Raw genomic sequence first — 23,255 nt, 5'->3', positions numbered from 1 at the left:
AGAGAAAAAAATGGTCTCAGAACTTCTCTTATCCCTCTATTGAGATACATTAATACTTTGGGCCAGCTGTACTGTTATGGACCTGGTGGTTAGGAGCACCCGGAACGACCTGATGGTTAAACTAACACAGGACAAGCTCTGGGAAGTGGGAGCTTTGCTGAACGCAACCCCTAATCCTATCACACACACTAGAAATAGCTGTGGAGCGTACCTAACTCTGCCTAGACGCCTCTTCACAGCCTAAGAGCTAACTAGCCCTAGAGATAGAAAATAAAGCCTACCTTGCCTCAGAGAAATTCCCCAAAGGAAAAGGCAGCCCCCCACATATATTGACTGTGAGTTAAGATGAAAGTCACAAACATAGAAATGAAACAGGATTCAGCAAAGGAGGCCAGACTAACTAAACAGACTGAGGATAGGAAAGGTATCTTTGCGGTCAGCACAAAAAACTACAAAAAGACCACGCAGAGTGTGCAAAAAGACCTCCGCACCGACTCACAGTGCGGAGGTGCCACTCTGCATCCCAGAGCTTCCAGCTAGCAAGGCAAAATCATGATAGCAAGCTGGACAAGAAAACAATGAACAAATAATAAACTAGCAGGGACTTAGCTTCTGCTGGAGTAGACAGGTCACCAGAAAGATCCAAGAGCGAACTGAACCAGTACAAGAACATTGACAGCTGGCATGGAGTAACGATCTGAGTGGAGTTAAATAGAGCAGCCAGCCAAAGAATAAACTAAGTCACCTGTGGAAGGAACCTCAGAAGCAGCAGCTCCACTCACAGCCACCAGAGGGAGTCCATGGACAGAACTCGCCGAAGTACCATTCATGACCACAGGAGGGAGTTCGATAGCAGAATTCACAACAGACATGTATGATGCTACTTAAAATATTCAGTGGCCCTGTCCTACATTTACACCAGTAAATACTTTGCGCCAAATAACAATGTCTGAAAGTCAGCAAAGGAGCCCACCCCTGTACCTAAGTATGCCACCTTTTTTTTGCTTTGTTTTTTTGCAAGATATTAACATCTATGTATTATTTTGGAGTACTAACTGTGTCAGACACTCCTTCCATTAGTCCTCCGCTGACCACACCAATGCTGCCTGTGTACCCCTGGAACCTAATTAAAAGTGCATAGAGCCTACTTTTTTATTTTAGGCCTACTAAGTCTTTCTGCAGTCCCTCCTTCCAATTGTCCTCCGCTGACCACACCAATGCTGCCTGTGTACCCCTGGAACCTAATTAAAAGTGCATAGAGCCTACTTTTTTATTTTAGGCCTACTAAGTCTTTCTGCAGTCCCTCCTTCCAATTGTCCTCCGCTGACCACACCAATGCTGCCTGTGTACCCCTGGAACCTAATTAAAAGTGCATAGAGCCTACTTTTTTTATTTTAGGCCTACTAAGTCTATCTGTGGTCCCTCCTTCCAATAGTCCTCCACTGACCACACCAATGCTGCCTGTGTACCCCTGGAACCTAATTAAAAGTGCATAGAGCCTACTTTTTTATTTTAGGCCTACTAAGTCTGTCTGCGGTCCCTCCTTCCAATAGTCCTCCGCTGACCACACCAATGCTGCCTGTGTACCCCTGGAACCTAATTAAAAGTGCATAGAGCCTACTTTTTTTATTCTAGGCATACTAAGTCTGTCTGCGGTCCCTCTTTCCAATAGTCCTCCACTGACCACACCAATGCTGCCTGTGTACCCCTGGAACCTAATTAAAAGTGCATAGAGCCTACTTTTTTATTTTAGGCCTACTAAGTCTGTCTGTGGTCCCTCCTTCCAATAGTCCTCCGCTGACCACACCAATGCTGCCTGTGTACCCCTGGAACCTAATTAAAAGTGCATAGAGCCTACTTTTTTATTTTAGGCCTACTAAGTCTGTCTGCGGTCCCTCCTTCCAATAGTCCTCCGCTGACCACACCAATGCTGCCTGTGTACCCCTGCAAGATAATTGAAACTGCATGCGTAGACATTTAACCACTATGCACTTGCAAGCCTAGACTAATTACCAAACGTCCCTTAACGTTGTTGCACCCTCTCACAACGAAGCTAGTCAGCAATGCAACATCCCTTCCCTCACTGTAAGCCCACCGTTTACCACACCACCTGCAGCAAATGTGGAGATTTCGTCGCAAGGCCAAATCAGTCAGGGAATCACCAGGTTCTTGGTAGGAAACACTGTATGTAGGCCAACAGCAAGAATACCATCACCAACCCTCTCTCAGTCTGCCATGTCCACCATCACCCCCGCTAGTTCCACCATATGCAGCACTCCAGTCCAGCTCACCCTACAAGAGACTCTCGTTAGGAAAAGGAAGTACTCATCCTATAATACACGGGGTTTGAACGCCCACATTGCTAGACTAATCTCGTTAGAGATGATGCCCTACCGGTTAGTTGAAAGCAAAGCTTTCAAAGCCCTGATGGACTACGCTGTACCACGCTACGAGCTACCCAGTCGACACTTCTTTTCGAGAAAAGCCATCCCAGCCCTCCACCAGCATGTAAAAGACCGCATTGTCCATGCACTCAGGCAATCTGTGAGTAGAAAGGTGCACCTGACAACAGATGCATGGACCAGTAGGCATGGCCAGGGGCGTTACGTGTCCATCATGGCACACTGGTTTAATGTGGTGGATGCAGGGTCCACAGGGGACAGCAATATTGGGACAGTTCTGCCTAGCCCACGATCTAGGAAACAGTTGGCTGTAGGCATTCGCCCCCCCTCCTCCTCTTCGTCCTCCAGCAGAAGCGAGAGCTCGTCCACAGACCGCAGTCGCACGACCTCTCCATCCGCAGCTGCCACTGTTGCACACGAGGTGTTCCATTATGGAACAGCTAGTGGCAAGCGTCAGCAGGCTGTATTGGCAATGAAGTGTTTGGGCGACAACAGACAAACCGCGGAAGTTCTGTCCGAGTTCTTTCAGCAAGAAACTCAGTCATGGCTGGGCAGTGTACATCTTGAGGCAGGCAAGGTAGTGAGTGATAACGGAAGGAATTTTATGGCTGCCGTAGCCCTTTCCCAACTGAAACACATTCCTTGCCTGGCTCACACCTTAAACCTGGTGGTGCAGTGCTTCCTGAAAAGTTATCCGGGTTTACTCAACCTGCTCCTGAAGGTGCGCAGACTTTGCTCGCACATCCGCCGTTCGCCCGTACACTCCAGCCATATGCAGAACCATCAGCGATCTTTGAACCTTCCCCAGCATCGCCTAATCATCGATGTTGCAACAAGGTGGCACTCCACACTGCACATGCTTCAGAGACTGTGCGAACAGAGGCATGCTGTTATGTATTTTTGGGAGGATACACATACACGGGCAGGCAGTTCGATGGCAGACATGGAGTTGTCAGGTGTGCAGTGGTCGAAGCTACAAGACCTCTGTCTAGTCCTTCAGTGTTTTGAGGAATGCACATGGCTGGTTAGTGCAGACAATGCCATAATAAGCATGAGCATCCCCCTAATGCGTCTGCTGATGCAAAGTTTGACGCACATAAAGGAGCAGGCGTCTGCAGCCGAGGATGAGGGAAGCCATGGTGACAGTCAGCCATTGTCTGGTCAGGGAAGTCTACTGAACGATGTGGCGGGCGAAGAGGAGGAGGACGAGGAGGATGATGGGGATGAGAATTTTTTGGATGAGGAAGCTTCTCAAAGGGCAATAGAAACTGGTGGCGTTGCAAGGCCAGGTTCAGGGTTTTTGAGGGAGACAAGTGACGTTGATTTGCCCGAAAGTGCTCCTCAACCCAGCACAAGCAGTGAATTGACAACTGGAACATTGGCCCACATGGTGGATTATGCCTTGCGTATCCTAAAAAGGGACCCCCGCATTATAAAAATGATGACCGATGACGATTACTGGTTGGCCTGCCTCCTGGATCCACGCTATAAGGGGAAACTGCAAAATATCATGCCACATGAGAACCTTGAACAAGTATTAGCAACCAAACAAGCAACTCTGGTTGACCGTTTGATTCAGGCATTCCCAGCACACAGCGCCGGTGATGGTTCTCACATGAGCTGCAGGAGGCAACAGGGCAGAGGTGTTAGAGGTGCACCGATCAGAAGTGGCGTTGGACAGAGGGGTTTTCTGACCAGGTTGTGGAGTGATTTTGCAATGACCGCAGACAGGACAGGAACTGCAGCATCAATTCAAAGTGACAGGAGACAACATTTGTCCAGTATGGTTACTAACTATTTTTCCTCCCTTATCGATGTTCTCCCTCACCCGTCATTCCCATTTGATTACTGGGCATCCAAAATAGACACCTGGCCTGAATTGTCCGAATATGCATGGCAGGAGCTCGCTTGCCCAGCAGCTAGTGTGCTATCAGAAAGAGTATTCAGTGCTGCTGGTTCAATACTGACCAAAAAAAGGACTCGTCTGGCTACCCAAAATGTTGATGATCTAACCTTCATTAAAATGAACCAATTAATGGATTTCTAATTATTTTGCCCCACCTTTCCCGGCTGACACCTAGCTTTCCTTTAAAAAGGTCTTGCTTTTGGACTGGTCTTACTGAGTGTTCCAATTTCTCCATTTGCAGCTGCTGTATGTCCAGCATACGACATGTTTACACCTCCCTAAATGAGAGTGCCGTTTATCTGAAGAGGTGCGTGTGCCCACTTTTGGTCGACGGCACTGGCACCGGGTCCCTCATAGTACAATGAAGTGTCTCTGGCAGTGGTGGCGCGCACCCAACGTCAGACACACCGTTGTAACATGAGGGGCCTTGGGCCAGTACCGCCGGGCACGAGAGAGTGCCCCCCACCCCCCAGCTCAAACAGTGCTCTACCACTTGAAAATTATCTGTCACTGCTCCACCGCTGTTTAGTCTATGCGGTGAAATCCTTCAATGCCTGGCACTGACAATACCAATTTGTTGACATGTGTTATGGACCTGGTGGTTAGGAGCTCCCGGAACGACCTGATGGTTAAACTAACACAGGACAAGCTCTGGGAAGCGGGAGCTCTGCTGAACACAACCTCTAATCCTATCACACACACTAGAAATAGCCGTGGAGCGTACCTAACTCTGCCTAGACGCCTCTTCACAGCCTAAGAGCTAACTGGCCCTAGAGATAGAAAATAAAGCCTACCTTGCCTCAGAGAAATTCCCCAAAGGAAAAGGCAGCCCCCCACATATATTGACTGTGAGTTAAGATGAAAGTCACAAACATAGAAATGAAACAGGATTCAGCAAAGGAGGCCAGACTAACTAAACAGACTGAGGATAGGAAAGGTATCTTTGCGGTCAGCACAAAAAACTACAAAAAGACCACGCAGAGTGTGCAAAAAGACCTCCGCACAGACTCACAGTGCGGAGGTGCCACTCTGCATCCCAGAGCTTCCAGCTAGCAAGGCAAAATCATGATAGCAAGCTGGACAAGAAAACAATGAACAAATAATAAACTAGCAGGGACTTAGCTTCTGCTGGAGTAGACAGGTCACCAGAAAGATCCAAGAGCGAACTGAACCAGTACAAGAACATTGACAGCTGGCATGGAGTAACGATCTGAGTGGAGTTAAATAGAGCAGCCAGCCAAAGAATAAACTAAGTCACCTGTGGAAGGAACCTCAGAAGCAGCAGCTCCACTCACAGCCACCAGAGGGAGTCCATGGACAGAACTCGCCGAAGTACCATTCATGACCACAGGAGGGAGTTCAATAACAGAATTCACAACAGTACCCCCCCCCTTGAGGAGGGGTCACCGAACCCTCACCAGAGCCCCCAGGCCAATTAGGATGAGCCAAATGAAAGGCACGAACTAGATCGGCAGCATGAACATCAGAGGCAAAAACCCAGGAATTATCTTCCTGACCATAACCCTTCCACTTGACCAGGTACTGGAGTTTCCGTCTCGAAATACGAGAATCCAAAATCTTCTCCACCACATACTCCAACTCCCCCTCGACCAACACCGGGGCAGGAGGATCAACGGAGGGAACCAGAATTACAGAAAAAAGGCGAAACCAAAGTAGCCGAGCTGGCCCGATTATTAAGGGCGAACTCAGCCAAAGGCAAGAAGGACACCCAATCATCCTGATCAGCAGAAACAAAGCATCTCAGATATGTTTCCAAAGTCTGATTAGTTCGTTCGGTTTGGCCATTTGTCTGAGGATGGAAAGCCGAAGAAAAAGACAAATCAATGCCCATCTTAGCACAAAAGGACCGCCAAAACCTCGAAACAAACTGGGAACCTCTGTCTGAGACGATGTTCTCCGGAATGCCATGCAAACGAACCACATGCTGGAAAAACAATGGCACCAAATCAGAGGAGGAAGGCAATTTAGACAAGGGTACCAAATGGACCATCTTAGAGAAGCGATCACAAACCACCCAAGTGACCGACATCCTTTGAGAGACAGGGAGATCTGAAATAAAATCCATGGAAATATGCGTCCAGGGCCTCTTCGGGACCGGCAAGGGCAAAAGCAACCCACTGGCACGAGAACAGCAGGGCTTAGCCCGAGCACAAGTCCCACAGGACTGCACAAAAGAACGCACATCCCATGACAAAGAAGGCCACCAAAAGGATCTAGCCACCAAATCTCTGGTACCAAAGATTCCAGGATGACCAGCCAACACCGAACAATGAACCTCAGAGATAACTCTACTAGTCCATCTATCAGGGACAAACAGTTTCTCCGCTGGACAACGGTCAGGTCTATCAGCCTGAAACTTCTGCAGCACTCGCCGCAAATCAGGGGAGATGGCAGACAAAATTACCCCCTCTTTGAGAATACCCGCCGGCTCAGGAACACCCGGAGAGTCAGGCACAAAACTCCTTGACAGGGCATCAGCCTTCACATTCTTAGAGCCCGGAAGGAACGAAACCACAAAATCAAAATGGGAGAAAAACAGCGACCATCGAGCCTGTCTAGGATTCAGCCGTTTGGCAGACTCGAGATAAGTCAAATTCTTGTGATCTGTCAAAACCACCACGCGATGCTTGGCTCCTTCAATCCAATGTCGCCACTCCTCGAATGCCCACTTCATGGCCAACAACTCTCGATTGCCAACATCATAATTGCGCTCAGCAGGCGAGAACTTTCTAGAAAAGAAGGCACATGGTTTCATCACCGAGCCATCAGAACTTCTTTGCGACAAAACAGCCCCTGCTCCAATCTCAGAAGCATCAACCTCGACCTGAAACGGGAGCGAAACATCTGGCTGGCACAACACAGGGGCAGAAGAAAAACGATGCTTCAACTCCTGAAAAGCCTCTACAGCCGCAGAGGACCAATTGACCACATCAGCACCTTTCTTGGTCAAATCAGTCAACGGTTTAGCAACACTAGAAAAATTAGCGATGAAGCGACGGTAAAAATTAGCAAAGCCCAGGAACTTCTGCAGGCTCTTCACAGATGTCGGCTGAGTCCAATCATGAATGGCCTGAACTTTAACAGGGTCCATCTCGATAGTAGAAGGGGAAAAAATGAAACCCAAAAATGAAACCTTCTGAACTCCAAAGAGACACTTTGACCCCTTCACAAACAAGGAATTCGCACGAAGGGCCTGAAACACCATTCTGACCTGCTTTACATGAGACTCCCAATCATCCGAAAAGACCAAAATATCATCCAAATATACAATCATGAATCTATCCAGGTACTCTCGGAAGATGTCATGCATAAAGGACTGAAACACAGATGGAGCATTAGAAAGCCCGAATGGCATAACCAGGTACTCAAAATGGCCCTCGGGCGTATTAAATGCTGTTTTCCATTCATCGCCCTGTTTAATACGCACAAAATTATACGCCCCTCGAAGATCTATCTTGGTGAACCAACTAGCCCCCTTAATCCGAGCAAACAAATCAGACAGCAGCGGCAAAGGGTACTGAAATTTGACTGTGATCTTATTAAGAAGGCGGTAATCAATACAAGGTCTCAAAGATCCATCCCTCTTGGCCACAAAAAAGAACCCTGCTCCCAACGGTGATGACGACGGGCGAATATGACCTTTCTCCAAGGATTCCTTTATATAACTCCGCATAGCGGCGTGCTCTGGCACAGATAAATTGAACAGTCGGCCCTTAGGAAACTTACTACCAGGAATCAAATTAATAGCACAATCGCAATCCCTATGAGGAGGTAGGGCACTGGATTTGGGCTCATCAAATACATCCCGGTAATCCGACAAAAATTCAGGGACTTCAGAAGGAGTGGAAGGCAAAATTGAAAGCAATGGAACATCACCATGTACCCCTTGACAACCCCAGCTGGACACAGGCATAGATTTCCAATCCAATACTGGATTATGGACCTGTAGCCATGGCAACCCCAAAACGACCACATCATGCAGATTATGCAACACCAAAAAGCGAATATCCTCCTGATGTGCAGGAGCCATGCACATGGTCAATTGAGTCCAGTACTGAGGCTTATTCTTGGCCAAAGGCGTAGCATCAATTCCTCTCTTCTCTGCCTGGTCCACTGAATTTGGTTCATCATAAAGCAATCCAAGCGCCAGAAAAAACGCATCTACATCACGCAATGCAGGATCTCCTGGCGCAAGGGAAAATGCCCAGTCTTGAGGGTCACCACGCAACAAAGAAATAATGATCTTTACTTGTTGAACGGGGTCACCAGAGGAGCGGGGTTTCAAAGCAAGAAACAGTTTACAATTATTTTTGAAATTCAGGAACTTAGATCTATCCCCAGAAAACAAATCAGGAATTGGAATTCTAGGCTCTAACATCGGATTCTGAACCACAAAATCTTGAATGTTTTGTACCCTTGCAGTGAGATGATCCACACAAGAGGACAGACCTTGAATGTCCATATCTACACCTGTGTCCTGAACCACCCAGAGGTTAAGGGGAAAAGAAAGACAAAACACACTGCAGAGAGAAAAAAATGGTCTCAGAACTTCTCTTATCCCTCTATTGAGATACATTAATACTTTGGGCCAGCTGTACTGTTATGGACCTGGTGGTTAGGAGCACCCGGAACGACCTGATGGTTAAACTAACACAGGACAAGCTCTGGGAAGTGGGAGCTTTGCTGAACGCAACCCCTAATCCTATCACACACACTAGAAATAGCTGTGGAGCGTACCTAACTCTGCCTAGACGCCTCTTCACAGCCTAAGAGCTAACTAGCCCTAGAGATAGAAAATAAAGCCTACCTTGCCTCAGAGAAATTCCCCAAAGGAAAAGGCAGCCCCCCACATATATTGACTGTGAGTTAAGATGAAAGTCACAAACATAGAAATGAAACAGGATTCAGCAAAGGAGGCCAGACTAACTAAACAGACTGAGGATAGGAAAGGTATCTTTGCGGTCAGCACAAAAAACTACAAAAAGACCACGCAGAGTGTGCAAAAAGACCTCCGCACCGACTCACAGTGCGGAGGTGCCACTCTGCATCCCAGAGCTTCCAGCTAGCAAGGCAAAATCATGATAGCAAGCTGGACAAGAAAACAATGAACAAATAATAAACTAGCAGGGACTTAGCTTCTGCTGGAGTAGACAGGTCACCAGAAAGATCCAAGAGCGAACTGAACCAGTACAAGAACATTGACAGCTGGCATGGAGTAACGATCTGAGTGGAGTTAAATAGAGCAGCCAGCCAAAGAATAAACTAAGTCACCTGTGGAAGGAACCTCAGAAGCAGCAGCTCCACTCACAGCCACCAGAGGGAGTCCATGGACAGAACTCGCCGAAGTACCATTCATGACCACAGGAGGGAGTTCGATAACAGAATTCACAACAGACATGTATGATGCTACTTAAAATATTCAGTGGCCCTGTCCTACATTTACACCAGTAAATACTTTGCGCCAAATAACAATGTCTGAAAGTCAGCAAAGGAGCCCACCCCTGTACCTAAGTATGCCACCTTTTTTTTGCTTTGTTTTTTTGCAAGATATTAACATCTATGTATTATTTTGGAGTACTAACTGTGTCAGACACTCCTTCCATTAGTCCTCCGCTGACCACACCAATGCTGCCTGTGTACCCCTGGAACCTAATTAAAAGTGCATAGAGCCTACTTTTTTATTTTAGGCCTACTAAGTCTTTCTGCAGTCCCTCCTTCCAATTGTCCTCCGCTGACCACACCAATGCTGCCTGTGTACCCCTGGAACCTAATTAAAAGTGCATAGAGCCTACTTTTTTATTTTAGGCCTACTAAGTCTGTCTGCGGTCCCTCCTTCCAATAGTCCTCCGCTGACCACACCAATGCTGCCTGTGTACCCCTGGAACCTAATTAAAAGTGCATAGAGCCTACTTTTTTTATTCTAGGCATACTAAGTCTGTCTGCGGTCCCTCTTTCCAATAGTCCTCCACTGACCACACCAATGCTGCCTGTGTACCCCTGGAACCTAATTAAAAGTGCATAGAGCCTACTTTTTTATTTTAGGCCTACTAAGTCTGTCTGTGGTCCCTCCTTCCAATAGTCCTCCGCTGACCACACCAATGCTGCCTGTGTACCCCTGGAACCTAATTAAAAGTGCATAGAGCCTACTTTTTTATTTTAGGCCTACTAAGTCTGTCTGCGGTCCCTCCTTCCAATAGTCCTCCGCTGACCACACCAATGCTGCCTGTGTACCCCTGCAAGATAATTGAAACTGCATTGAGCCTGCTTTTTTTATCTTAGGCCTACTAAGTCTGTCTGCGGTTCCTCCTTCCAATAGTCCTCCGCTGACCACACCAATGCTGCCTGTGTACCTCTGGAACCTAATTAAAAGTGCATAGAAGCCTACTTTTTTTATTTTAGGCATACTAAGTCTGTCTGCGGTCCCTCCTTCCAATAGTCCTCCACTGACCACACCAATGCTGCCTGTGTACCCCTGCAAGATAATTGAAACTGCATTGAGCCTACTTTTGTATGTTAGGCCTACTAAGTCTGTCTGCGGTCCCTCCTTCCAATAGTCCTCCGCTGACCACACCAATGCTGCCTGTGTACCCCTGGAACCTAATTAAATGTGCATAGAGCCTACTTTTTTTTATTTTAGGCCTACTAAGTCTGTCTCCAGTCCCTCCTTCCAATAGTCCTCCACTGACCACCCCAATGCTGCCTGTGTACCCCTGGAACCTAATTAAAAGTGCATAGAGCCTACTTTTTTTATTTTAGGCCTAGTAAGTCTGTCTGCAGTCCCTCCTTCCAATTGTCCTCCGCTGTCCACACCAATGCTGCCTGTGTACCCCTGGAACCTAATTAAAAGTGCATAGAGCCTACTTTGTTTTATGTTAGGCCTACTAAGTCTGTCTGCGGTTCCTCCTTCCAATAGTCCTCCACTGACCACACCAATGCTGCCTGTGTACCCATGTAACCTTTTTTAAACCTGCTTCGAGACAACTTTGTGGTGTAAGGCCTACTAGCAGTGTCTATCTGTGCCACTCAATACAGCTGTCCTCTTAAAAAAATGACCTGCAATTGTCAGGTTTTCAGCCTATCGGAATTTTAAATCTGCAGTGGGGCTACTAGTTTGGTTGGGGCCTACTAACAGTGTCTGCCGCTCCAAGGTGTTCTCCAGGTTGCCTTTCCTGACCTTCTACCTTCAGGCTCTTGGTAAATAGTTGTTAAATGGAACAAATGCAGTGGAGCTACTAGTTTGGTTGGGGCCTACTAACAGTGTCTGCCGCTCCAAGGGGTTCTCCTGGTTGCCTTTCCTGAGCTTCTATCTTCAGGCTCTTGTTAAATAGTTGTTAAATGGAGCAAATGCAGTGGAGCTACTAGTTTGGATGGGGCCTACTAACGGTGTCTGCCACTCCTTACTGTTCTCCTGGTTTCCTGTCCTGAACTTCCATTTTCAGGCTCTCGTTAAGTAGTTGTTAATATTACACTGCATTTGGCCTACTAGTTTGGTTGGGGCTTACTAACGGTGTCTGCCGCCCTTGCTGTTCTCCTCCACTGAACAAAGCAGTGCCGCCTGTTTATTACTGTTACCAATTTTGAACTGGATTTAGACTACTTACTGATTTGGGCCTACTCACTGTGTCAGCCTCTCATTACAGTTGTCCTCCACTGAACAAAGCAATGCCGCCTGTTTAGTCCTGTTACCAATTTTGAACTGCTTTTAGCCTACTTTTGTATTTAGAACTATATCTGTGTTTCCTCCTCATCCTGCCCATTGCCCAGCCAGTGCTAGATGACTCTGCTGGTACATTGAACCAGACCGCTACATTCCCCTTGCACGCTACACAGCCATATTCTGACCCTGCTGAAAGTGAGGTTCCCCTTCACGCATACTATACCACCTTACACGGGGACAAAGAGGAAGGTGCAGATGAAAGTGCAGGTTCCTTCATCAGGTGGGGGGGGAATACTCGTTGATGACGTCACTGGCACAGGGCCCCTCATAGTATGCAAAAGTGTCGCTGCCGTTGGGAGGCGCCCCCGCCGTGCAAACACACCGCTGTACTTTGAGGGTCCCTGTGCCAGTGCCAATGCAAACGAGTGGGCCCCCCCTGCTTGCTCAGGATCACAGCACTTGCAAAGTTGAAATACTTACCTCTCCCTGCTCCAGTGCCGTGACATGGTCCACGTTTCCTGGGCCCACTAAACACTTGAACCAGCCATACCCCCCAACAACTTTAGCCAAATGACCCCCAATGTCCAATGCCTAACTATTATTATAAGGTAAATTAAGATTGACAAGCTTCAGTACCAAGAATGGATGTTTGTGCCATTAAAATGGGCACTGTAGGTGTTTTCTTGGCCTCCACTCACTGCCGACTATGCTTCCCCATTGACTTGCATTGGGTTTCGTGTTTCGGTCGATCCCCGACTTTTCGCCATAATCGGCCGATTTCACTCGACTCGACTTTTGAGATACTCGGGTTTCGCGAAACCCGACTCAACCCTAAAAAACTAAAAGTCGCTCAACCCTACTTAAAAGCACAAAAAATACCTCGGGGTTTAAGGGTATCACTCCGCCCTATACTCTTTAGCAACACCCCAGATTTTTGTAGCAAGTTTGATCTTATCCTTAATAAATGCTCTTTCGATCTTATGGTTCTCACAATAGAATACCTACATAAAGAAATCATCGCTACCGAAGAAAAAATTAAGGACACTCAGACTTAAATTACATTTTGCTGAGACAGATAATAACCCCACCGTTACACCTTCAACTGCTCTCCCTGCCGGCATTTCTATAACCAGCCTAGGCTTACGGAATAAGTCTACCTACAGACCACCTACAGGCTCACATGCCTTAGAGACTTTCATCCAGTTCTTAAACTCCTCCTTTCTTAAACTCCTCCTTTCAGACACTACGCTATGATACTGACAGGGGCAATTTACACTACCCATCTAATCTATCTGCTACAGAAAGACAGGCCCTTAGGTCTCTCCAACTAGACAAAGATTTAGTCATCAAACCAGCAGATAAAGGGGCTGCTATTGTCGTTATGGACAAATCACTACATAAAACTGAAGTATACCGCCAGCTCAGTTTCTCTACCACCTACAAAGCACTTCCTGCTAATCCATCCAGTCAAATCCAGGCCCTAATTCAAACTACCTTAGACCGTTATCAACATCAAGGCCTATTAGATATTAAAACTCGTAATTTCTTGTCCAAACAACACCCCATTACACCAGTTATGTATATACTCCCCAAAATCCACAAAAATTTACAAAACCCACTGGGGAGACCAATAGTAGCCTCTACAGATTTTTTTTTAGCACCAATTTCGATTTATTTAGAAAAAATTCTTACGCCGCTGATCCTGTTATGATCAGGCGACCTTGGAGCAGCATGAAAACTTTCACTGGAGTAGGTGTTAACTATACTGACCGCAAACCCTGATCTTATCACCGCAACTAGAAGTAGCCGTGGGGTGTGCCTAACAAAACCTAGACACCTCGACACAGCCGGAGGACTAAATACCCCTATAGATGGAAATAGGAATTTCTACCTTGCTTCAGCACAGAACCCCAAAGGATAGGCAGCCCCCCACAAATATTGACTGTGAGTAGTAGAGGAAAAGACACACGCAGGCAGGAAACAGGATTTAGCAAATGAGGCACACACTAGCTAAATAGGAAAGGATAGGACAGGTAGGACAGGATACTAAGCGGTCAGTATTAAAAATCCTTCCAAAAATTTCCACAGCAGAAAATACAAAAACTCCACCATCTAACTAAAGATGTGGAGCGTATATCTGCATCTCCAGAGAATCCAACAAGACTGAGAAAACACAGACACAGTCTAGGCTGGACAAGAGAAAAACAAATGAATAGCACAGAATATAAGCACACTGCATGTGTGCCACAGAAACGAAAACCAGACACTTATGTTTGCTGAATTGGCAGCTAAGCAGGAGAAGCCAGAAAGTGATCCAACACTTCAGAAGAATCATTGACAACTGGCAAGGACTAATGAATCCTGCATATCCCAGTCAGAACTGCAATCAGCAGATACACCTGGCCAGGACTGCGACTCAGAGACAACTGCATTCCCACCTACAACCACTGGAAGGAACCCAAGAGCAGAATTCACAATATGATCCGTAACACAACGTCCTTTCTCCTAGACACTGGAACCTTTCTGGACAGTATTCGAACTATCAGTCCCATACCTTCTGATTCCATTTTAGTTTCCTTCGACGTGAAGGACTTATACACGTCTATACCCCACTCTCATGGTATTGAATCCACCCGTTGGCTCCTATCTACTTCCGATATGGACTCTAACCTCATTGAATTCTGTTGTGACCTCCTCTCCATTGTCCTTACCAATAACTTTTTTCTTTTTGAAGACACTTTTAACCTTCAGATCAAAGGCTCGGCCATGGGATCAAACGTAGCACCCCCGTACGCTAACGCTTAAAAGACACCCTGATCTATGCCCACAACCTCTTCCACACACATAGTGTACTATGGAAGAGATATATAGATGACATCTTCTGTGTCTGGAAAGGTGACCTGGCATCTTTCGAAACCTTCTTCCAGTTCCTGAAAACCTCCTGGCCGGGTCTCGACTTTACCATGACCCATCATCATAATCAGATTAGCTTCTTAGACACTCTGGTCATGAAAGACGACCACAGCAATCTCAGCACCGACATATTCCAAACCAACTCACCGTAATAGCTTACTACATTAAAACAGCTTCCATCCACGGAACATGATTAAGTCTATACCCAAATCTCAGATACACAGGGTCAACAAAATAGTCTCTGATCCCCTATTAAAACAACAAAGAACAGTGGAAATGAAATCAAAATTTCAGCCTAGGGGTTATCCTCCACAAATTCTCAATACTATACATCAAGCCACTAGCAGACAAGCGAATGTCTCGGGAAATCGAATCCCGTTCGTACATCAATACCACCATGCAGCATACAGGATCCATAGATCCATTTGCCAACACTGGCACATCCTAAGAACAGCATATCCCACTATTGAAGAGTTCAAGCACCCCTTCCTACCTTGCTTCCGTAGACCTCACAACATAAGAGATACTTTAGTTTGCGCCGACATTGGCCCTTATCGGGTCCCTTCCACCCAACGCTTCCTACAAAATCCGAAGAAGGGGACCTTTCCCTGTTTGAATTGAAATCAATGCAGCAATGTTCTTAAAGGGGATATCATTCATCATCCACACCCGGGCAAACGGTATAACATTGACAACTTTTTCACTTGCAACTCAAATTATGTTGTTTACTTGATCAAGTGCCCTTGCCGCTTGTTGTATGTGGGAGAAACCACCCAAGCGATAAAGGACAGAATATCAAAGCATAAGTCCACCATCAGGTGCAAAAACCTATTGCTCCCCATACCACATCATTTCATCTCCTATGGACAACTACGTTTCCAAATTATTGAACAGGTCACCCCTCCACGCTGCGGTGGGGATCGTATAGAAACCACCGGAGACTAGACGGAGGTGGACATGACTTGGGGATGGGCGGACTGAGAACTCCTGCAGCCTTTGTTTGTATTGCAGTGTAGATTTTAAACAAGAGTGATGTTGCTTTAAGAGGAAGGAGTTTAGATTTTTGTGCCTGGTGTATTACTGTGAGGAGGGTGGGGCTTATATAGGGGAGGCAACTCTGGCTCTCCCTCTTTCTCTCACACGATGGACAGGAGGAAACATGTCTGCAGTCTCAGGGAGTATAATACTGGGGTTATCACCTCACATTATAGCTGATAGGAGTACATTCACTTCACACATCATATATTAGTGTAGTATCAGCTCCTACATCATATATGGGATCAATTTTTCCTCAGAAATTCATGTAGCCGCCATGTTCCCTCATGTGTACCTCCCTGCAGACATGGCTGATATACTATCCACATTCATCATGTATTAGTGTAGTCTCAGCTCTTACATCTTATTTGGGAGTAATATTACCTCAGAGATTCATGTAGCTGCCATGTTCCCTCATGGGTCTGTTACAAGTTGCCTCACACACTGCAGAGACAGCTCCTGTGTGACCTCCTTACAGACATGGCTGTTGTGTCTTATTTCTGCTGTATTGTTCAGAGTCTTCATGAGTTTTGTGTATCTGTGTGATGGGTCAGAGCATTGACACATACAGTGTCTGCTATTGGTAGCATGGAGCTGGGCAGTTGCAGGGACTAGTCACTGGTGAGAGGGAGCAGTAAAGGGATGGTATATATATATATACCTTATATATATATGAGGGTAAGAGGCTGCACTTCTTGTCTGTGCATTGCATGCTGCTGTCTGCTGATTCCCCCCTTCCCATTTATGGAGTCTGGTGACCTGCATGTGACCTCATCTCTGCTGCAGTACAGTCTGATGATGCTGGGTGATAACCAGGTTACTCTCACTATCTATATGTGATATATGAGAAAAGGCTCCATCTCTGCGCAGCATGCTTATCATGTATACAGACTTTGAGTACATGTTAGATCCTAGGTCTCCAGGTTATTTTCCTTGCTGCACATATAATCTGTACATGACTTCCAAATCCGTGCTTTATTTCTGGAGATAAGGCAGCCTTTAGTCCTATTATGTTGCATGCTGTCCTGCCTGATATATCCACCCCTTTTTCTGTATATACTTATGGCTGCAGGCAGCTTATCACAAGCCTGAAGCCTGAGTGGATTACCTGGAGCCTTACTATATATATTTTATCAGGTGTCAATAATTATTCGGGGAGTAATTCAGCACATGGTGGGGTGGTGAGTGGGCACTAATAACTCAGCACATGGCGGGGGCAGTGAGTGGGCACTAATAACTCAGCACATGGCGGGCAGTGAGTGGGCACTCCTAGTGTGATGCTGCACCTTGCTCTGGAGAACACATCATGGGCCCAGTTTTCAGCCCTGTCTCTTGTCTATTGTATGTAGGTAGTGTGACTGACTGGGGACACAGACCTTGCCATTTTCTGCACATACACTTATGGCTGCAGGCAGCTTATACTAGATCTACATATTATATTTTCTTATGATGTATGTGCAGCTGGTGGTTAGAGAGCCTGTCTGTAACTGCTGTAGAGGAGCAGGCGGCTTCTTTATTGTTACAGCATATAACAGCATTGCCCATCATCGAATGTATCTGACCTTATGATGGGACATTTTCCAGGATCAACCTGTAATATACCTTGGTTGTAAACTTACATGGTGTTTTCATCTTCACTTATCCCACATCTTGTGCAGTTAGGGGGGGGGGGGGGGAGGGGTCCTTGAAGTTGGTTATAAATTGGTCTGGGGGATCCATTGGGATATGGATTCCTCTTTTTGGAATTTAATTTGGTTCTTGATCTGGTGAATGGTAGAGGGGATTTTCAGCAAGGGTTTGTTGAATCCTCAGGAAGTTCAAGTGAACATTGGAACCCTGTGGTTATGGTGCCCCCGAGCTAGTGGGGTAACGGCTGGGAGTAATTGTTGGTACATTTTATGTTTACTTTTTGTTTGGTAATCACCAGATCTTATGAGCTTCAAGGACTCCTCCCAGCATGTTAATGTTCTTTATGCTTTGATGTTTTATTGTATGCTGTTTTTAATTCTTATATTGTCCCCTTCATATATTTGCAGGAATGGTGTATATCCACTGAGTGCTAAATTTTATATTACCTAAGATGGTGGATAGCACAGACTAAGTGGATTACCTGGAGCCGGGCAGTTGGGGGGTTCCTTGAAGTTCGTTACAAATTGGTCTGGGGGATCCATTGGGATATGGATTCTTCCTTTTGGTATTAAATATGGTTCTGATCTGGTGAAATGTGGAGGGGAGTTTCGGCAAAGGTTTGTCGGATCCTCAGGAAGTTCAAGTGAACATTGGAACCCTGTGGTTATGGTGCTCCCGAGCCAGTGGGGTAACGGCTGGGAGTAATTTTTGGTACATTTTATGTTCACTTTATGCTTGGTAATCTCCAGATCTTATGAGCTTCAAGGACTCCTCCCAGCTAGCTAAGGTTATTTATGCTTTGTTGGGTTATTGTATGTTTGTATTAATAAAGGTGTGTATTAAAAAAAAAAAAAAAAAAAAGCACTTATTTGTTTCTTTTTTAGTGGGTCCTTGAAGCTAATTATAATTTGGTCAGTAGGGGTAACCATCTCAGGTATGGACCCTCTGTTTAGGGGGGGGTGTTCATCATAGTATCACCCCTTGTGTGGAGGAGTAAACATCTCGGGTGTGGCCCCTGGATGGAGGGGTGTACATCATAGTATGACCTCGTGGAATGGAGATGTAACCATCTTTGGTATGGCCCCCTGGTGTGGAGGAGTGACCATCATGGTATGGCCCCCTGGTCTCCAGAAGCATTTATATCTTACAAGACCCTGTTAGGGTAAAGTCCCTGTGGTCATGGCAATCATATTCTACATGCATACAAATTGGGTTATATGCCTGGGGTGTTGGACGAGGTCCTGAATAGTACCTGGACAGGTCATATGCCTGGGGTGTTGGACTATGTTCTGAATAGCACCTGGACAGGTTATATGCCTGGGGTATTGGACTGACGTCCTGAATAGCACCTGGACAGGTCATATGCCTGGGATGTTGGACTGATGTCCTGAATAGCACCTGGACAGGTTATATGCCTGGGGTGTTGGACTGACGTCCTGAATAGCACCTGGACAGGTCATATGCCTGGTGTGTTGGACGAGGTCCTGAATAGTACCTGTGACTTGAGAATGCTGAGGCACTGATTTTGACTGTTTATATTGACCAACTCCTATTTCTTTCAAGGTTGTTGTCTGGAGAATGCAGTAATCTGGAGCATCAAACTGAAGAGCAATGTACCTAATATGGATGCCCTGGAGTCAGTGGGAGTGACTAAGAGAAAAGTAATAAAATGCATCCCGATGCCCTTTAGCCAGTGGGAGCGGCTAGGGGTGAAGACATCAAGTGCATTGACACGAAGGGCAATGTGCCTATTCCCAATGCCTTTGTCCCAGTTGGAGAAGGTTAATGGTATATGTTATCAAGTGCCTGTAAAGCAATTAACAATGGCGTGGCAAGGTTATTAATAATGTCTTTGTAGACTTTTCTGCAATAGGCTTATTTCATTTACCATGTCCAAATATTGCAGAAATTATTTAAATTATTTAATGATCGGTTATAATGTCGATTTTATATTGTGTATGGCTTTTAATTACTCCTTGTTTATAGTATCTTTCTCTTTATATACACTCATCACTTTTTGGGTAGTAATAGTAAGTGGGTTTAAGAATTGGTTACTGCACAGCCCAGCTACTGTATGTAATGGTGGTTTCTTGAACTGAAATCTGTGAATTAGTGAGATATTAGAGCTGGCTACAATACATGCAGTATAATAGTTTTTGAGGCATCACAGATGTCATTATACAGGTAGTCAGACTGTGGCTACCCCTTTGTTATGGTTTAGTTTCTGCATTCCCTATTATAGGATCCACATTGCAGGGTGTTTAGCGGCTGTTATTTTGCTGTAGTTACCATATTATCGATCATAATTTGGTAGTGTTGCATTGATAAAATTAATCTGTTGCAGTCCTGGAATTTTGTTCCTTATATGCACAGTCTTTCCATAGCATGCAGATCTGGTTGATGACTTTATTAGGCATGGGTGATGGGGGTCGAGTCCATTCAAGGTGTCAAATGGCCTCGCTGGTGGCGGTTTAGGAGTCAGGTGGAAGTTGCAGACAAGTTAAGGTGGACTCATTTTAACTAATAGAGGATGTAAAACCTCATGGTGGTGAGCAGGCTCGGATTTGGTGGCCAGCCTCAAGGACGTTGTAATGGTAACATCAATCAGGGGCGGGCACAGTGGTTAAGCACAGGGTGAGGATAATAGGGTCATTGGTGCCCTGAAAGTTTACTGGCTCTGCTTGAATGGCAAGCCAGTGCGTGCCGCCCCTTTATGGCTGTCTGTCCTGGTGCTGTATGTCAGACAGCTGGGGATATCGCAGTACTTGTGAATCCCAATGTACTAGCACTCCACCTGACTCCTACTAATAATTATAATAATAATAATAATTTTTATTTATATAGCGCCAACATATTCCGCAGCGCTTTACAAATTATAGAGGGGACTTGTACAGACAATAGACATTACAGCATAACAGAAATACAGTTCAAAACAGATACCAGGAGGAATGAGGGCCCTGCTCGCAAGCTTACAAACTATGGGGAAAAGGGGAGACACGAGAGGTGGATGGTAACAATTGCTTTAGTTATTCCTACTGTGATTATTTAATCCTGTGATTTGAATAAAAGCTGTGGCCATTTTGACAACCAAAATAATGTGTTTTGTGTATTTATTTTAGTACCTAGGTTTACAGTAGTTATGGTGGTTTTAAGAAGGAGTGGGGTCCATCCCATATCCAAAAGTCAAGAAACCACCGGAGACTAGACGGAGGTGGACATGACTTGGGGATGGGTGGACTGAGAACTCCTGCAGCCTTTGTTTGTATTGCAGTGTAGATTTTAAACAAGAGTGATGTTGCTTTAAGAGGAAGGAGTTTAGATGTTTGTGCCTGGTGTATTACTGTGAGGAGGGTGGGGCTTATATAGGGGAGGCAACTCTGGCTCTCCCTCTTTCTCTCACACGATGGACAGGAGGAAACATTACCCGCCCTCCCGCCCTGTTTATAATCTCTGTCCTTACACTTTTTAATTATTGCTTGTATAATGATAAATGCTTTATTGTATTTTTGAATTTGTCATTGTATATCTTGTACCAGGTTCAATTGTATATTGGCTATAAAGAGTTATTATTTGTGGCAACCTTCTAAGCCCAAGGGAAGGGCAATCCTTCAGCCATGGTTCCCTGGAGGTTTCCTCCACAGGGGTTTTTTCCTCTCCTGAGCGCTGTAGGATGACTCTTTGTGAGTCGGGGGGTTGCCAAGTTTAGTCCCATTAATGCTTTTGCAGGGACTCCTAATTTTTAAGTTTGCAAAAATGATTTAATTATAAAAAAAAAAAAAAAAAGGTGGTAAATGAGACTTGGAATTTATAACCCGTCACGGCTTTGCGGTTTAGGAGTCAGGTGGAAGTTGCAGACAAGTTAAGGTGGACTCATTTTAACTAATAGAGGATGTAAAACCTCATGGTGGTGAGCAGGCTCGGCTTTGGTGGCCAGCCTCAAGGACGTTGTAATGGTAACATCAATCAGGGGCGGGCACAGTGGTTAAGCACAGGGTGAGGATAATAGGGTCATTGGTGCCCTGAAAGTTTACTGGCTCTGCTTGAATGGCAAGCCAGTGCGTGCTGCCCCTTTATGGCTGTCTGTCCTGGTGCTGTATGTCAGACAGCTGGGGATATCGCAGTACTTGTGAATCCCAATGTACTAGCACTCCACCTGACTCCTACTGTGATTATTTAATCCTGTGATTTGAATAAAAGCTGTGGCCATTTTGACAACCAAAATAATGTGTTTTGTGTATTTATTTTAGTACCTAGGTTTACAGTAGTTATGGTGGTTTTAAGAAGGAGTGGGGTCCATCCCATATCCAAAAGTCATGCTATCTTCAAATGTAGGGAAGCTTTTTGGATCCACGAACTGAACACTCTGAGCCCCAAGGGGCTTAACAGAGACTATGATCTACAATATTTTATGTGATGTGGTTTTCTGCTATATGGTCTATCTTCAACGTTTATTTGCATATTAACCACCATTATTGCCTGTATGGCGCCGTGCTGTGAGTTCTTTTGCCTATAGGGTCTGTCTCGGATGCTCTAATAGCATATTAATCACTACTAGTGTCCGTAATGTGCCGCGCTCCCTCAATACACAATGCCATTTCATTTTAGACACTGTATATGTGTATTATATCTATCATATTGCTATTTCATTGTGTATACATCGCCGTATTCTTTAGAGTCAACATTGTCATCCCACTTTATTATTACACATGTGTGCTAGCTCATGGGGTACTGCACCTATTATGCTACTTTAAATCCTCACAATACCCTTAACCATCATCTTCTCTCGCATGCTTGCTTTATTATATTGTTATACGCTTGATACTAATTCTCTATCTTTGTTTTCAGAGCCGTCCATATTGAATGCAATGTGACACCTCTTCACTTCACTCAATCTTCATCTTCAGTGCTCTGCAGTATCCACTCCACTTGGAACGAATTAGTCACCGCACCCTTCCAGTGCTACACATGCTGCTTAGAGCAGTTTCACTTTCACTTTGTATGCGCGTCACTTCCGGTCCACCACCTCCGGTTTGCATTCCGGCGGTTTTGCGCGCACTCGGCCATAAAACCCAGGCACTCTGGACATGCCATTACCTATACCAGACTTGCGGTGGATACCGCGTCTCCCTCCTACTCTCCAGCTGTTTGTAACTTGGTAAGTGCCATCCATATGAAGCGCTGACATGTCATACATACTAACTTTCTGGCACTGCTGTAACAGCAATTATATTTCTCCACAGATCGGCTGGCCTAGCCCTCTATCTACAGGATTGCGTGTTTACCCAACTAAAAATTTTTCTTGGTGCGTCTATTTATATTCCCTAGTCATCACATTATTCCATGTGCTTATAGGCATTGTAAGATTGCACTTACTAACGGGTAGGGGATTACTCGCTTGGCACGGGATTAACGTACACGGGCACGGTTTTTCCAAACAAAACAGTCCATTTGGTTTATTAAAGTATCATAAACCACATCATAACCAGTCCATTAACACACTGGACCAGGACATCACATCAAGTCTCATATCCTTAGTCTGCGGTAACTAAACACGCTGGTCCACCTTTGACCAGTTGCCGTGGGTTACCACACAGTACATATCATAAGCACCAACAGTTTGTTTAGGTACCTGACGGGAGCTCCTGCTCCACCTGCTGACTCCTTGTCAGTCCAGTCTTCCGGGAAAGCTGCC

Source organism: Ranitomeya imitator, chromosome 7 (genome assembly GCF_032444005.1).
Source record: "Ranitomeya imitator isolate aRanImi1 chromosome 7, aRanImi1.pri, whole genome shotgun sequence".
NCBI classification, from domain to species: Eukaryota; Metazoa; Chordata; class Amphibia; order Anura; family Dendrobatidae; genus Ranitomeya; species Ranitomeya imitator.
Note: the sequence above shows the minus strand (reverse complement) of the source record.